This window comes from Anas acuta, chromosome Z, assembly GCF_963932015.1.
Source record: "Anas acuta chromosome Z, bAnaAcu1.1, whole genome shotgun sequence".
NCBI lineage: Eukaryota > Metazoa > Chordata > Aves > Anseriformes > Anatidae > Anas > Anas acuta.
Window position 1 is genome coordinate 67,309,441 of NC_089017.1, and position 17,000 is coordinate 67,326,440.

General features: G+C 39.5%; 1 protein-coding gene across 2 annotated transcripts in view; it reads left to right on the forward strand.

The window, feature by feature from the left end:
- SVEP1 (sushi, von Willebrand factor type A, EGF and pentraxin domain containing 1) overlaps nt 1-17,000 on the forward strand; it is a 126,241-nt gene that overhangs the window by 21,767 nt on the left and 87,474 nt on the right. The window lies entirely within an intron of this gene.

The following is a 17,000-nucleotide window of genomic DNA, read 5'->3' on the forward strand; positions in this document are numbered from 1 at the left end:
GTTCAGTTGAAAGCCTTCATGTAGTCAAGATAATCTGATGAAATAGTTGTTCACATACTGCAGTGATTATAAGAAGTGAAGGGAAGCTGTGCTCGTAGGAAAAGATAAGCAGGTTTTGTCCAACTCCATTGATGCATATGGGACAAAAAAATGCCAAAACTGTCAGCATATCTGAATTCTGTTATATTTGTTTTGTGAGCTGGATAAAAGGAGTATGTATAATAAAATATTTCTCATCTAGAAACAAAATACAGTGTTTACATTGATTTTACATCCTCATATTCTCACGTAACACTCTTCATGCATAATCACATAATCTGTGGATCATGGTTGTATAGTTATGTTTGAGTGCTGTGCTACTTATGTTAAAGTTGATTTTCATCACATGCAGAGGGCTTCTTCATGTAACTTGTAAGAGCTGATAGCTCTGCTCAGACAATAGACACAGACAGGTTTGTGACTAGAAGCTGAAGAAGGCCTTTAAGGAACATTTCAATGCAGGCTGTGATGGCTGTGTTCCTGCGCTAGGAGCAGTGAAAGAATACACTGGGGGAATCAAGATTACACCTAAGCATGCAATGAGGAAAAGGTATTGCCAGCCACCAGTGCAAGAAAGGACTGAGATGTTACAATGTTTGTGTTGGGAAGCTTTATCAGTTTTATTTTGCTCCTTATGGATTATCACAAGGTAACTGTTAATTTTCCTTGTGCCTCTGGGCGTCATCTTGCGTCATCTTTACCGTTTTCTGATTAAAAATGAAGTAGGTAAGTATTCAGGAATCGGTAGGGTTTTGATTGCAAGATGAGCGGAGGAATTCAGCAGAGTCAGTGGCACATTGGATCAGAATCTCGCTTTATGTGAGTGATAGCATTTACTAGTGGGTTCACTTAACTCCGAACAAAGATAAGCTATTACATTCTGCTTATTTTCAGAGCTAATTCTATTTTTTTTTTTATAAAGTCAAATTTTCATTTTAAGTTTCTTCTGGAATTCAAATCCATTTTGTTCACCTCAGCTGAATGTCCTAGTAACCTACTGAACAAAATAAACCCAGCATTTCTGCTTCTACCAATAGCCTGTGTCGTTAAATACTGTTCTGAGCTATTCCTGAAGACAGAGGGACTATCATTTTAGAGTTAATGTTATCCTTTGGAACTTCTGATGGGGTAAGCTTACCTTTTGAGTGCTATTAGAAATGGTAAAAGTATGACTTATGTTTATGGATATTTGACAACTGCAGAAGAGAAGTTTCATTTTATTACAATCAGCAGGTTTTTTTAAATTAAGTTTTTAAAGGTGATTGGTATTAGATACACTAAAATAAAACTATGATTGCAGCCATTTGCTTTCTGTGTGAAGATAAAAGGTGCGTATGTGTATTTTGTGGAGAATTTGACCAGAGTAGTTCAAGCTTGTTCTTTTAAATACGTCTGATCAATTCAACTATTGTATTCTTCCTTAAGACAGACAGAAACAAAAGGCAACATGTGTTCTTTAAATAAAAAAGATATTCTGAAATCTTCTTTTCTGAAAAGGATTCCAAACCATTTTTTTAACATTTCCCGGCAGAGGATAGCTGTGGATTTGTAAAGGACAAGGAATCTTAAGAATGCCTCTTAACTTTTCTGCAGCGTATAATGAGCAGGAGGACTTCTGGCAAGTTTACATTGACAGAACTTACTTTTGATTGGTTAAACATGCAGATACCATACTAGCCCATGTTTACTTAATGAAGTAAAATATTTTTTAAATGATTTTTCATTAAAGTGGGAAATTGTTCTTCTTCTGTAGTATATCTGTTTCTTTTGCTATATTAGTTATTTTCTGTCATTATTTTCTGCATGGCCTTGTGCTTTTGCGTTATGCCACGTTATTGATGTTTATGGTTTGAAATGTGAAGCACCAAAATAGCTATGTACAAATCATAACAGGACTTTAATTTCCTCATTACCTGAAAAAAACACCCTAGAAAGCTTCCATAAAATAAAATAGGAGCCACGTGCTTTGTGCTGGAGAGCAGAAATTGGCTTCAGTGACCACCTCCTGTTCTTTGCAATATTGTTGATGATGTGCCACAGAAAGAAGAACAGAGTGACTGTTCTCTGCTTTAGAAAACAAACCAAACAAAAATCTCTTGGCCCATATTATGAGCCTTATGCAGCCAGGGACATCTGTGACAATTATCAGAAAAGGAGAAAGAGGAAGAACAGAGACCGTATCATAATCAATCACAATTATTGTATAGTACATAAACACCTTTTCTTCAATGTCCTCACTTCTTTTTTTCCTTCCTTTCCTTGAATACAAATGTTACGTTTCAAACCAAATGCAACCAAACAAAAATACAGATGTCAGCCAAAATATATGTGACCTTCATGGTCTTCCATTCCATCAGTAAAAAGATGAGCTATTAAAGGTAACTGCTTGGTCCATGGAAAGCTAAAATGTCCAGATGGATCTTCTGTCCATTTATATCTTCTCTGTCTTAGGAAGCTAGGTAATAGATCTTTTACACGGCCTTTTTCCACATTTTTCAGTGATACTCTCCAGAGAATGAGGTTCTTTTCTGGCAAGTGGTCTGATGGATCTAATGACCTTATAGATTCATGATGGGGAAACTAAAGGATGACAACCACAGGTATCAGGGAGGGCAGGGAACTGCTGTCTTACAGCCAGCCGTTTCCTTTATTGAACACATGGACCACATAGTTTATAGCACAATGTGTTCATGAAGATGACTTACAGTTGGCAGGGCAGAATTAGTAAATGTAGTACTTACGTGGTATGCTAGTTATTCCTTATTTTCTTTAAATTTGGTCCACTACATGTCTATAATTACTGAAATGTAGAATTTCATCATATATATAAATATTCAGTAGTTTACCTAGGCTCTGCAGTTTTTATGAGTATATAGTATTGTTGGTTATCATCTGAATAGCCACCAGGCCAGCAGTTTTGCTTACAAAACAGGACATCAGTTAGATTTGTAAAAAACTTTTCCAGGGAAATATGAAATCATGTGAACTGTGACCTTTTTCTTCTCTCTCTCTCTTTTTTTTTTTTCCAAATTTTAACTCGGAACACATTCACTTAAAAGACTGAGAAGAATTTCAAGGAAATGCAGGAGGTCCAGCAAGGCAGGGGGTCTACATTTTGCATTTTATGATTTCTTGGATTTTGGACCCTATTTTCATTTGAGCTTTTTTTTTTTTTTTTTTTTTTTTTCCATGAGATTTCCAGAATGTTCCTTTTGAGAATGCAAAGCAAAACCTGATGTTCATGAGTTGGACAGCTCTCCAGTTAGGAAAAAAAAAAAAGAAAGAAAGAAAAGAACACAAGTTGTACATAATATATTACTAGCAGTTGTTTTTTTAGTGAGATAGGAAGAACTATAATTCCAGTAGTGATTGGAATGGTCCATTCAAAGAAAGCAAAACATCTGTTCTGCCATGATGTGTTTTTCTTACCTCCCTTCTGTTAGGAGTTTCTCCCTGCCTGGAAGCCGCGTCACCCTTTCTCCTCTTTCATTTTGTTGAAGTGTTTCATTAGCTATCCTGCAGGTGTTCTGGCTTAATGAATCTTTGTCAGCCATCTTGCATTTGTCATACTCTGTGTGGAAATTCTCTTTAGAAGTTGACAGAGCTGCAGATTTCCTGCATCTTAGAACTTAGTTTCTTGCTGTCTCACACAGCAGTGCCATTTTATTCTGTCATCCATTGAATCTGTGTCTTAAAACAGATAAGATGTTGTTTTGGTTCCTTTACTCTCCTTTGTTTTTAAACTCTGAATCAGAAAAATACTTTTCTAGCATAGCTTGCACTGAAAGCTTCTGCTGAGGCCCAGTGAAAACTGACAAATTGAAGAAGGAGCATCTCATCAAGGGAAATGTCATATGGCTGCTGCTGTGCTTCCTTGTGCCATATAAACCTGCAAATCTGCATAAGCAAAAAGAAGCAAACATTTTAAACTAGATGAGCTGAAGGAACTGAGATTACAGCCGGGTAAAGAAGTTGAGATATACATGCTTAATAAAGCATTCATTTAATGTTTACAAAACCTGGACAGTTTGGAGAGACTTGGAGTTAGACTCATCTACTGTAGAGACAGAACAGCTTGCCTGGAGAATCCTTTCTCCAAGTGTAACAGCTGTCAGGGATATGCTCCTGTAATTATTACCTTACAATCACAATGCCCTTTCCGTCACCCATGGGGGATGAGATACCTCCGTGTATGTTACTCTGTAACTTGTAATTTATTCTTTAAAAAATACTTCTCCCAGGTGGAGCCTTTTGTTGCAGCCTCTTTTGCCTTGGATAATACGCAGAGTTTCCGCTGTGAGTATATTGTGTTAAAATCACTGGCTGTCATGAAAGGAGAAAACAAGAAAGCAGGGATCTAAAACAAGGGAAAGTTGCAAAATACCAATGACTAAGCGACAGTGAATTGATGTTTAATTAATACTGGCAAAAACCATTCCTCGCTGGCATTCTGTGTATTTTTTCTTTTTGTTATGAACCTTTTTTGGCTCTTTATAGGTAACAATTTGAACATAACATCACGATGGATAAATACAGAAGAAAAGTAAATGAGCTTGTTTTTCTGTTGAAGGTATCATAACATCGTGATGGGTAACTACAAGAGAAATGTAAATGGATCTGTTTTTCACATCTGCTGAAAGACAAGTGGAAGAGAAGGGTGGATTTAGGAAACAACAAGTGCTATAGGCAATGATATGAAAGTTTAGAAAGTTAATTTTCTTTAAAAAATGTTTAAGACCAGAATATAATGTAAACACATTCATCGTTATTATTTACATACAGACTAAAAAAAGTGGCTTTTATAGATAATTTATTTGGAAGATAAATCTGGAAGCATGCAGTCGTGCTCTTCAGAATTTTTAACATTAACATCTTCTTTCTCAATTTTTTTTGCCCCTGAAGTCCAATATTTCCTGCTTTGCTTTTGGAAATTCAAATACAGATTCTCCTGCTTGGTATGGTACAAAGCAAAGCAAAGGCTGAGGATAAAAGGATTGAAATGTTCTAAGATTTCTCAGAATGGAGCACACAATGGAGATACAGTACTTTGGTTAGGTAATTTAAAAGCATTACAGCAGTAAATTCTTGTCAGGAGGGGCTTCTTTTGTAGGAGTGACTCCAACAAAGATGAATAGTGTCTTGCATGATGGTAGAGTAGGTTTGCATTTTACGTGGATTCCAGCACCAAACTAGTTTTTTTCTGACCTGTACAACCTGCTTCATGAATGTAGGGCAGTGGAAGTTTCTTTTATTGCATTCAGTACTTCCGCAGAGATACAGTAAAGGTTCATAAAACACAGTAGGTATGAAGTGATAACAGGTTTTGTCAATTATAAAGCCAATTATTATTGTCAATTATTTAATTCTTATAGTAGTAAAAAACCTTTGATCTGCTTTCCCCATGTCTTTGAAGGCAAACAGTAGCAAAAATTTAGAATTTTAACCCAGATTCAGTCCACCAGAAAAACTCTTTAACACTTAAGTTAGACAGTGAGCTTTCCAAACCACTGTAGAAATGGGAAAATTTTAACATCTAACCAATGGCTGTGTAAGGGCACTTTCCTTGATCAATTTGATACAAAGTTTTTGAGTGAAACAAGTAACCTGTGCAACTACAGGTGCGTTTTACCCATGTTCAGTTTTAATAAACTTACTGAAATGAATTAGGATTATTTCCAGTAATGTTAATTAGTTTGGGACTGAGTCCTTAGAAGTGGGCAATTTATTTTTTTCTTCATTCCTAGGTCTTAGGTACCAACTTATATAAATCTTGTTTCGCAAAAGTAAAAATTTTAAGTAACACAATAGCTAGTGTGGATAATGGTGATTAATTGGTACATAATTTTTCTAACTCTGCACCACGTAGCTTGTTTCCTTTGCACTTCCAACTGAACAGTAGGAAAGAAACACAACCTTAAGACTAAGCAAAACCCACCAACTTTAAAGTTTTCTTTGTTTCTGAGGGAATTCTTTAAACGTGAAGTTGTAGGGTAAAGGTGAAAACCCCAATTGAATTTTGGCTTGTACAGACCAGAAAAAGAGGTAATTTCTAAATCTGCATACAACATTAAAAATGTATCAACCTTTCCAACTAGTTGTAATCTGAGGCATTAGAAAAAACATTTCAAATTCAAAACAGACTGTTTTGTATTAAGTATGGAGATATTTCTGAAATACATGTGGCAGAAAATTGGGAAGCAATGCAGAATTTTCCCTTATTTTTCTTACCTTGGAAGTGGCTTGTCCTGGTCACCTCAGAATGTCATGCAAATAAAATCTCTGGCCAAAGTTTTACATGCAATTAGAGGGGAAAAAGCTGCCATATGTAGGGCTTGGGAGGAGCAGAAGCCATTCTCTGAATAGACACGATGTAGAAATAGACTCCAGCTTTATGTGCTGACCTAGCTTAGGCTGCTTCTGGAGTGCCCAAGCTGTCCTCTCGCCACAGTATAACCAGTGCAGGTGGCTGTCACAATGAAGGCTCCAAAGTGTAAATACTGCACAGGTAGCTTTATCCTTTAGTTAAAAGACTGTAAAAGCTTTAGTGTTAAGCCTAGGCATGGCCATGAGTCCCTAGACAGTATAAAAAGCAGGCTGTCTTACCTCCACTCTGATTTTACACTGTTCACTGTTGCAGATTTTATGGTGGGAAAACATCCTAGGTTAAATGGGCTCCAAAGCATCAACTTTTAAGTACTTGGAACATTACCAGGACTTAATTGTGCTACAAGTTACTCATGAGATCTAGCCTTAGTTTTTGTACCTGTGAGGTTGTGACAAGGTGTCAGGATTCCTAGCATCTTTAAGTTGCTCTGGAAAAGCCTTACCAAAACTGATTCACTTAACTGGACTGGAACATAGTACTGTTACTGTGACAAAATCAAGCAGTCTCTGTGTCTCCGGATCTGAAGTTGGTTGAATTGCATATGATGTGTTTGTTTCTTGGTCAAATGAATTTGACGTTTAGCTCTCAGAATGAGTTTCCAATAGAACATGGAGTGTGGGAATATTTTCATTTTATTTTTAAATCCTTGTCTTGACTTGCACTGTGATTGATGTTCACCATACCTAGGCCAGTGAATATTGAAAACTATTGTGTAAGAACAAGCACTATTCCTTGTAGCATTTTAAGCAATATTTTCTACTTTTCTTGCAGTATTAAGCTCGTATTTTGTCTAAAATGTAGTTCAAATCATTGTGCAAGTATTCAGAAATGGTCTTCTGAAAATTGCTCTGGAGTTACCCAGTTGCAGCTAACAGGAAAAAGAAAATATAAAAGCAAAGCTGCACAAAGCTCATTAAGTGATAACGCACAGCTAAATAAATCATTTTTTTTTTCAGATTTTGACATAAACAAAGTCTTTCGGGGGATATTTACCCAAAAAGTGGTAGAGATGTTCCTCCCACTGTCTTCTCTGCATCTGAGTACCACCATCATAAGAGAAGAAAGTTGGTGGAAAGAAGAGATGGGATGGCTTTTCTGTTGCCTCTCCTGTTCAGGCCTGCCCCGATGGCTCTGTGTCTCTGTGGAAAGTTATCTGGCAGGTTCCTCAACTCATTTCACAACCAATTCCAGGGAAGAAATCCTCTGTCTATGTCTTCTACAGCTGTGCTTCTGCCTTCTTCCCATTGCGCACATTGTCTGTTCCTTCAGCCACGCTCTGGTTCCACTCCAACAAAGGCAGCTGGCAGCAAGAACAGTGTGCTGCAAAAAACTCCATGATAAAAAGGGGTAAAAACCCACTTAACTTGGAGCAGAATTAGGACAAATAGGTTGCAGACAGTTCATAGGCTTAATTGGTCTGTCTGAAAATCAGCAGCCAATAACCGATGGGAAGAGTTTGGTCTGCTGTCTTGTAAGCTGCTTTGTTTTCTTCTGTCACCCCAAAACCCGCTGCAGATGACCCAACCTTTCCACCCAGAAGCAGTGCTGACTGCACGCAGGAGTGTGACAGGGCCTCTGGGGAATGCGAAAGCAGTAACACAGATCAGTTTCATCAAACAGGAAACTGGTTTCTCCTGGTTTTGTTGGTGTTTTGATGAAAACAAAGATCAGGACTCTCCACAGAAATGGGAACCTCTTCAGGCCAAAACCCTTGGGTTTAATTTGTTACCACGCAAAACAAAGCCAGACCAGCAGCTCACACTTCCAATGCAGATGTTTTAGTAGGGACCACATCTGAAGGTAGTTTGAACACTTGATTTTTTTTCCCCCAGTCTGAATTTTTTAAAATTAGGAATCATTTTCCTCTGTTACTCACCTTCATAAGAATGAGAAGAATGAAGGGATTTTTTAGTGTATATGGGGTGTGAAGTTGAGGAAGATTATTTTTATGGAAGTTTAGTTAACTATATAATCTGATTGTAGTTACGTGATTTATTTAGAGTCTGAAACTGATGAGTTTGAAGAAAAAAAATCATCAAGCACTACATTACAGTTACTCATTAGTGTCAAGTGTATAAGACTGACAAAATCTCCATCTGTGTAGGTGTGTGCAGCTGCACTGATTCTGTGCAAAGCTTCACCCTATTGTAATAACTAAGATCTGGCTCCTTCTCCTGGCCATGAGGCAAATCTACCATTGTTTCGTTTTTTTTTTCTTTTTTTTCTTTTTTTCTTTTTTTTTCATGAGAGCAAAAGAAACATGAGGACAGCTAAAAAATAAGTGGATCTTAGGCCTATGAAGTTCAAACAAAGGATGTTCCCTTGTAAATGCCATAGTAAACACCCATGCAAAGCTTCCATCTCCTTGTGGGTTACAGTTTGTTACTCAAACAAGAATACCAGAAGATAAAGTATGAGAACTTTCCTACATTGTGGCTGTTAATTCCACATGTTCTTTTTTTTCACAGCGATTATTGCTATTAGTTCCAGTCTGTGTGCTGGTTGAGTGCTTCACAGAACAGCGCACAGTGTAATGTTCCCGTTCCTGAATACAGGCTTCCCTTCATCTACGTTTTTTATGGTTTTATGGCAAAAGAGTGCTTATGATGTTCTTACTGTGCTCCCCCTGAAAAACTCTTATCTGGAAATATGCACACGTGGTATTAAAAACTATCTAGGGAGAGATAGGAAACATCAGCATTCAACCGGAACATGGAAACATCTACATGTACACCTTTGTGGACTGGGAACACCTTATGTCACATTAATTTAAAGACATGTATTTATATTCTGAGTTTAATGTCTGCATAAAAACCCTTGGAGCTCTGTATGAAAGTGTCGGCCTCTTACTATGTTTTATCTTCCTGACCCTCATTTCATGCCTTGCCCATCTGCTGCCTGCAGAACATCCTGTGAAGCCTGCATAGGCCTGGGAACTTCGGTCTGCTGACAAGCCCAGAGCATGAAGTGCTTCAGAAATTGCTCTTTCAAGTAACTCAGCTCACAGGATTGGATTTTTTTAAGTACCAGGAGTGTGGTAGGCTGAATAGCCTTATTCCGTCTTGGTGTCAACACAGAACATAAGGAAAATTTCCTATACCTCATGGATGTACATCAGAAGAGCTACGTATAGTTGAGCTGGTGTTCCTTGGTGCCCAAAGGGTTTGTGTAGAACCCCTTACTGTCTTCTTGTCCCCCTACTTCTCTTTACTACCTGTCCTTCAAGATGTAGGTGATGGATTACAGCAGTTACTTGTCTGTTTTTTTCCCCTGAGACTGAAATACAGGCAAGTATTAAAGGTAACACGTCCAAAATCTGTAATGTGATACTTCATTCACAAAACTGTCTGTAAGGTCTTAAAATTCGCCTCCAGTGATGTTAGGAATTGATTTATTCTCATTACTTTTAGGGTCTCTTTAGGGAATCATCCCATGTTGAAATAGAAGGTGCAGTGCTTTATGCATCCCTAGGCCAGAGAAGAAGTTTGCTGTCTGTCACTTACATCCCTCAGTCGTTCATGTGCCGCAGAAGTGCAAGACGTTAGTACAGAACACTTGGCTTCAACTCATAAAAAACAACATGATATTTTTAGATAGCATTGATTATTATGTGAACTTGTCTAACTAAAATCAAATGCTGCTTAGAAGTAGATCTTGCAGCTTACAGTCAGTGGTGTAATAGTAATAAGTCGATTAGGTCCAGTAAGCAGCAAAGTAATCGTGCTTATGCCTTTTTTTTTTTTCTCTTTTTGCTTCAGATTGCAGTTAAGGATTCTTGTTCACCAATGTGCAGATAGCCTTGTTTGTGGCAAAAGTTATCAAAAAAGAGCATGCAATTAGTAAGGAAGGTATGACCAGAAGCATGGCAGACCTTTTTCCTCCCAGAATGCACACTGGATCTTGCTGTCCTTTAGAAAGGGAACCAGTGATTCTACTTCCTCAAGGTGGTAAAAACACTCTTGAAACAGTGAAGAGGCTGAAGATGTAGGATACAGAGCACAGTTTCACTTTCAGGCACAGACAGACTGAGTACCAGGCAGTTCTTGAAAGAATCTCACTGTTGGCTGCTCCTCTTCTGGCAGCAGCCGCAGGCTGTGTCAGGCTCTTAAACAACTGCACTTCAGCAAAGCCTCCAGATGTTACAGGTTGCTGCTTCAGCATGTGTTTGGTTAGCTCTGATGGCAAGAAGGGATCTTGCAGACATGTAAACTCACTACCCAGGGATTTCTGCTTTATGGGAGAACTCCTGCATTGCAGAGGGTTACGTTTTTCTGGAGGGTCTAAGGGACAGAGACCAGGCAAGTGCTGCTTAGGGAGGGAAAGCAAAGTTGGTGGTCAGAAGTGGCTTCGTAAAGGTTCTTGACAGAACAGAGCTTTGTTAAGATTGATTGCTGAGGCTGTGTATGTGGTTGTGCAACACACTGCAGAAGTATTTTTTTTTGCCATAACTTTTGTGGTAGTAAAGTGTAGTTGGTTGGTGGGGCACGCGACCAAGTGCTTAAAACACAATTCTTGAGTTCAAATGCTCCAGCAAGGGTCAGATCCATCCTTAAGGAAGAACTTCCTTCCTTTCTATCTCATACAGAAATAAGAGTGGAGAGGAACAAGGAAAAATAGGCAAAATGGGATGAAAAGACTTCTTTTTTCTCTGAATATCTTCTGAGGAAGCAGCAGTTAATACAAAGTTATGTAGTTGTTCTCTTAGCACTGTCATGTTCCATAAACAAGACTGTTTTGATCTACATAGTTCAGATCATTTTGAAAGAATTCAGGGGGTCCTGTCGGTTTCCATAAGTGTTTTGCACGAAAATTGGTCAATGGAATTTATAGTATTTTTCACAGTAAATCACAGGTACCGGTAACAATTCCAGGAATTAAGTAGAAACTCTTAACATTAGGGGTACGGCACTTTGCTGAACTCTACACAGGGATAGCTGGGTTTGTTTCACAATATGTGGAAAAAAAAATTGGCAAAAACATCACTTTTTATTGTCTGATTATTGGCCTGAGCCATTGCATGTGCTTCAGTTCTCTTGAGTTAACCAAAAGCTGTCTTGACTCTCACCCTGGGCTGCTAAGTAAATAAACATGGAAATAGTGACATATGTTCTCCATCTGCACGGTCACGTGCTGTATCTTCTCTGCTCAGAAATGTTACTTAATAGGAATATAATCGCTGTTGTTGAAAAGTGTATTTAAATGATAAAAATAAGGGATGTAGAAAACAAGCCAAATTTGGCACCTAATGCAGTAGTGACACGTTATTGAAGGTCTGGGCAGAAATGGCTTCACTTTCCTGTTTATAATAACTTTTTCTTTCTGCATTCCCCATCTGTGATTCAGCAGCTGGAGCTACTCTGAACTTCAGACAAAGGAGACAGAAATAGGTGTCTTTTTTTTTTTTTCCTTGATGATCACATGCAGCAACAACTGCTGGGAGTGGTGTTGGAGACAACAGCAACAGGGGAGCATTTTGCACTGGATGAGTAAAACAACCCAGGACTACACAGGATTCTGTTAATATATTTTACTGTGAAGCAAATTTGTGATTTCTGCCTGTATGAGGAGAAAAGCTGAGGACTTGGTGTCTCTGGCTCCTCCTGGGTTCTGTATACAGCTTGCAGCTCTCAGGAAAGCCAGTTGGCTTGTTCAGTTTGAGCAGTCATATTTTAATCATCCTCTTAAGTCTGAAGAATAACTGAACACAAAACTGTCAGGAGGTGAACACAGTAGAAATGGATCTTTAACCACGAGGGGTGTTCTTCCCTACAGAAACACACTGGCGCTGGGAAGCCCGGTGTGCATGTTTTGTCAGCGTCTAAATCCCAAGCCCTTATTTTACTTAAAATTACCTTTCAGAAATCCCGGGAGAAGGTGATCTGTTGGTTTAGCCCTGTAACGTGTAACATGAGACTCTTGCTCTCTGCTTCTGGAAGAAAGCGTAGGCTGTGCTGAGCAAGTGCTGGCTGAGCTGCGATGATTTCAGCGTGTCCCACGAGCCGCAGGCACTGGAGTGGATGCTTGGTTCAGCTTCTTCTGGGTATAGCACATCAGGAGTTGTTAAGGAAACATTATTTTTCCCCAGCCCCAGGTCAGGCTTCTCCGTTTCCAAGTGCTCCCTCTTCCCAGTTGTGCATAAAGGAGGACTATTTCTTGCTTTCCAGCTTGTTTCTCATGCAGAAGTTAACTGAGCAGAACGTAACTCTTCCCAGGCAGAGCTTTTTCACTGCTCTGATATTTCCACTATCACTCGGGGTTTGGTCTAAGCCTAATTTTGGTCCTTTGGGCACCTAATAACTGTTTATTAATCCTTATTAGGGAAGTGATAGATTGATAAATTTATTGGTACAATGACAAGGAAAGGTAACAAAAATATGGAGTGACTTTTCTCCCTGCATCTGATTTTAATCCCCATCTGCAGGTGTATTTTGGTCATCCCTTTTCCCTTCTGGCCCAAAACCCTTTCTGTCAAAAAAGTGAAGAGAGGATTTATTTGATATATTGTCTAATGGGTATACCAAGCCTAGGAAGAACTGGGCTTCCAGTGCCTTCAAACCAGACATTTATTACATCTCTGAAACAGTTATTTGCTCACCTGTTTGTAGCAGAAATTAAATAAAATGTGGGTGGTTTTTTTTGTTTGTTTGTGTGTGTGTGTGTTTTTATTGGTGGTGGTGGTGGTGGTGGTGATTTCTTTGTTGTTGTTGTTGTTCTTTTTTTTTTTCTTCTTCGTCTTTTAACAGAACCTACTTTACTTCAGCCTGTTTGTACTTCTTTACAGCTTGGAAAAGCAAAGGTATAACTTCATAGCACATGCGTCAAAATATCAAATAAGTGCACCCAGGACAGGAGGATAATGTTCCTTTTCAATGTTTATTAATTTAAATAGTAGGAAGCTATCCAGAGACCAGGGCACTTAGAACAGGCACTTACAGTAGCCTGTGCTCTCACATCAGCAGTGATAAAGTTTTACTGAGGAATGTGTGTCTGTGATTATGTGAAGACCCTGTCCAGAGAGGCCTCTGTTCTGAGTGAATCATTTTCAGACCTGCTATTATCTCCCTTTTTAAGTTTGATTGTGTGCAGAGTTTTGGACACGAAATTATCACTTGCACATAAATGATTTCATAAATAATTCACATGGTAAACTTTACACAATCAACTGATTCAGTTTGCCAGCAACTTTTTAGTACTTCTGGGGTTTGTTGTTCGCTTTTATCATAATATGTGTTAGAAATGTGCAGGGGCATGAGGACATAGATCAGTGTCCACGTTCTGTAAGTCAGAAGCTGGCATGGTCTGATACCCATACCTCATAGGTACATTCATACTTGGCTTTGTGTGTGCTCTCCAAATGCGTCACCAAGACTGCTTCTTTGATGTCTATGCACATGGCAAACCTGTGACAACTGTCTAGAATGCCACTTAGATCTCGACCAAAAGAGCTTCATTTTAGCACATGAATGCTATTTCTGTTTGTAGTTAACCAGCGAAGTTCCTAAGCTTCACCATTAACTTTACCTTACCTCTGTAAACTTAAGCTCACAGTTCTGCTTCTGTAGATTGTTTTGGTTTGGCCCTTCATTAAATGCAGGCTGTCTTCTACCGCAGCTAAAGCAGAGCTGCCTCAGTCCAGGTTATGTCACATGCTGATTAGTGACTGTTAATGCACCCTGCATTGCTGAACGGGTTTGTAGAAACCACAGCAGTGTGTCTATGCACTAGTGTTTTAGTGTTTCCCAAAAAGATTGAATGGACATTTCTGTTGTGAAAGTGTGTGAAATGGAATTTCTTGCAAAATTACATAGATTGCACAAGTTGTCTCATATATCTGGAGAACTTGTAGCTTGAATGAAGCACAAGTAGGCTTCTTTTTGAAGATAAGTTGCAAGGCAGAATCAAGATTTTCTTTTATATTCCTGGCTAAGCCACATGCTTTGAGACGACTAAGTTACTGTCTGTGAAAGTATATATGGTAGTCTTTATTTTTAACTTTGGAGGGAATCAGTTTTATTTTTATGATCGTAAAACGTTTTAAAACACTTTTAATAGCTGTGTCCTTGCAATGCACATGTGTTCTTCAAATATGAATTTACTTAAGACACTCACTATGCTTTTGACTTACGATAATTGTTCTGATCTAAAAATGTCTTTAAACTGGATGAGAATGGATTTTCTAGATGTTCTCAGTACTACTGCTATTACAGTAGGATATTTTGCAGTTAGAAACATTGCTTTGAGATACTCCTATCTAAATACGCTCACCCTGAGCCTACGCAGGGATGCTCAGCACTGTTGTGGCCCAGGGCCAGACTTCCCTGTGGAAGTAGATCCTTGTAAGCATCATAACTTTTACAAGGTGCTATCACTCTTGAGCTTTCATTCTTCAGCAGGGAGATTATTCCCCCATGCTCTGTATGGTCGGGATGCTGAGATGCGATGCTAGCCCAAGGGACTGCATTTACTTTCGGGCACCTTTCCAGTTCTCTTGCCCTATGGGAGAGAATCATAGAATCATAGAATCATAGAATATCCTGAGTTGGAAGGGACCCTTAAGGATCATCAAGTCCAACTCTTGACACCGCACAGGTCTACCCAAAAGTTCAGACCATGTGACTAAGTGCACAGTCCAATGTCTTCTTAAATTCAGTCAGGCTCGGTGCAGTGACCACTTCCCTGGGGAGCCTGTTCCAGTGTGCAACCACTCTCTCTGTGAAGAACCCCCTCCTGATGTCAAGCCTAAACTTCCCCTGCCTCAGCTTAACCCCGTTCCCGCGGGTCCTGTCGCTGGTGTTAATGGAGAAAAGGTCTCCTGCCTCTCGACACCCCCTTACGAGGAAGTTGTAGACTGCGATGAGGTCTCCCCTCAGCCTCCTCTTCTCCAGGCTGAACAGGCCCAGTGCCCTCAGCCGTTCCTCGTACGTCTTCCCCTCCAGGCCTTTCACCATCTTCGTAGCCCTCCTCTGGACACTCTCCAACAGTTTCATGTCCTTTTTATACTGTGGTGCCCAGAACTGCACACAGTACTCAAGGTGAGGCCGCACCAGCGCAGAGTAGAGCGGGACAATCACCTCCCTCGACCTACTAGCGATGCCGTGCTTGATGCACCCCAGAACACAGTTGGCCCTCCTGGCTGCCAGGGCACACTGCTGGCTCATATTCAACTTGCTGTCTACCACGACCCCCAGATCCCTCTCTTCTAGGCTGCTCTCCAGCGTCTCATCGCCCAGTCTGTACGTGCAGCCAGGGTTTCCCCGTCCCAGGTGCAGGACCCGGCACTTGCTCTTATTGAACTTCATGCGGTTGGTGATCGCCCAGCTCTCCAACCTATCCAGATCCTTCTGCAAGGCCTTTCCACCCTCATTTGAGTCCACAACTCCTCCAAGTTTGGTGTCATTGGCAAACTTGCTCAAAATACCTTCTATTCCTACATCCAGATCGTTTATAAAAATATTGAAAAGTACCGGCCCTAAAATGGAGCCTTGAGGGATCCAAGATTCTCATTTTTATTGTGAACAAGTTACTTCTGATGAAACTTTGTTAGGGCTGTTTGAAGTGCTTGAAGATCTAGAGCTAGATCATCACAAAGTTTCATTCCAGATGCTGCAGCCTACTTGGTAGTGCAGTATTGCATTTCTGATGTCTCTTAAACTCAATTAAAAGGTTTGGGCAAACTTGTCTGCTCCCTGTGTGTGATGTGTAAAAGTAGCTGAACTTTAGACTTGATTCAGCCTGCTTCCCTCAGTGAGAGGAAATTTGTAAATCTAATAAAGAGATGGAGCAAAATACATCAAATGAGAACAGAGAAGACATCTAGCTTGTTAAATTGCTAATCACATTGCTATGAGAAGAGATGTGTAAGGAATACTGACAAAGAGCAGATGGATGAGCAGGTTCAGAGCTGTCTGAAATTAATGCAGAGCACATACTGAGGATAACAGGAGGTATTAGAGCTGGAGAACACACTGAGACTTAGTAGAAATCCTTTTCTGATCCCTACACTTAAAGGTAAGCACAAGGTTTTCTTTTGCAGTCTTTTACAAGTCATACATGTCAAATGTTTAACTAAAGCCACTTCCTTGCATATTTCTTGTAATACTAGCATGCTACTGGCTCTTTTTTTTTTTTTCTTTTTTTATAGCATCATACGTGTTGCAAACTGCAGAAGAGTGGATTACAGTGTCTGCCAAAGGTTTCAATTTTTTATTACTCATTAGCTTTCCAAATGCACTTCGTGGGCACAAAGTGCCTGATCTGACATACCTTTCTTACAGAAGATATTAAAAAAGAAAAAAGGAAAAAACAAACAAACAAACAAAAAAAAGCTGCAACTTCTAGGACCAGTCTCCAAGACAGGGATGCAGGGTATGGTAAGTCTTTGAGAAGCAAGCTTAAAGATCGCAGTATGCAGGTTCAGAGAGGTACATTTTAATGTCCAGAGAAGTCTGTTTTTATAGTAGCCCAACTAAACATTTTCGAATACAAAGGAAGAAATCCACAACCCTAGTTTATTGTTTGGTTTAGTAGAACGGGCCTGAAAATGACAACATCTCTGGCCATTGGTGCCCTGAGTTTG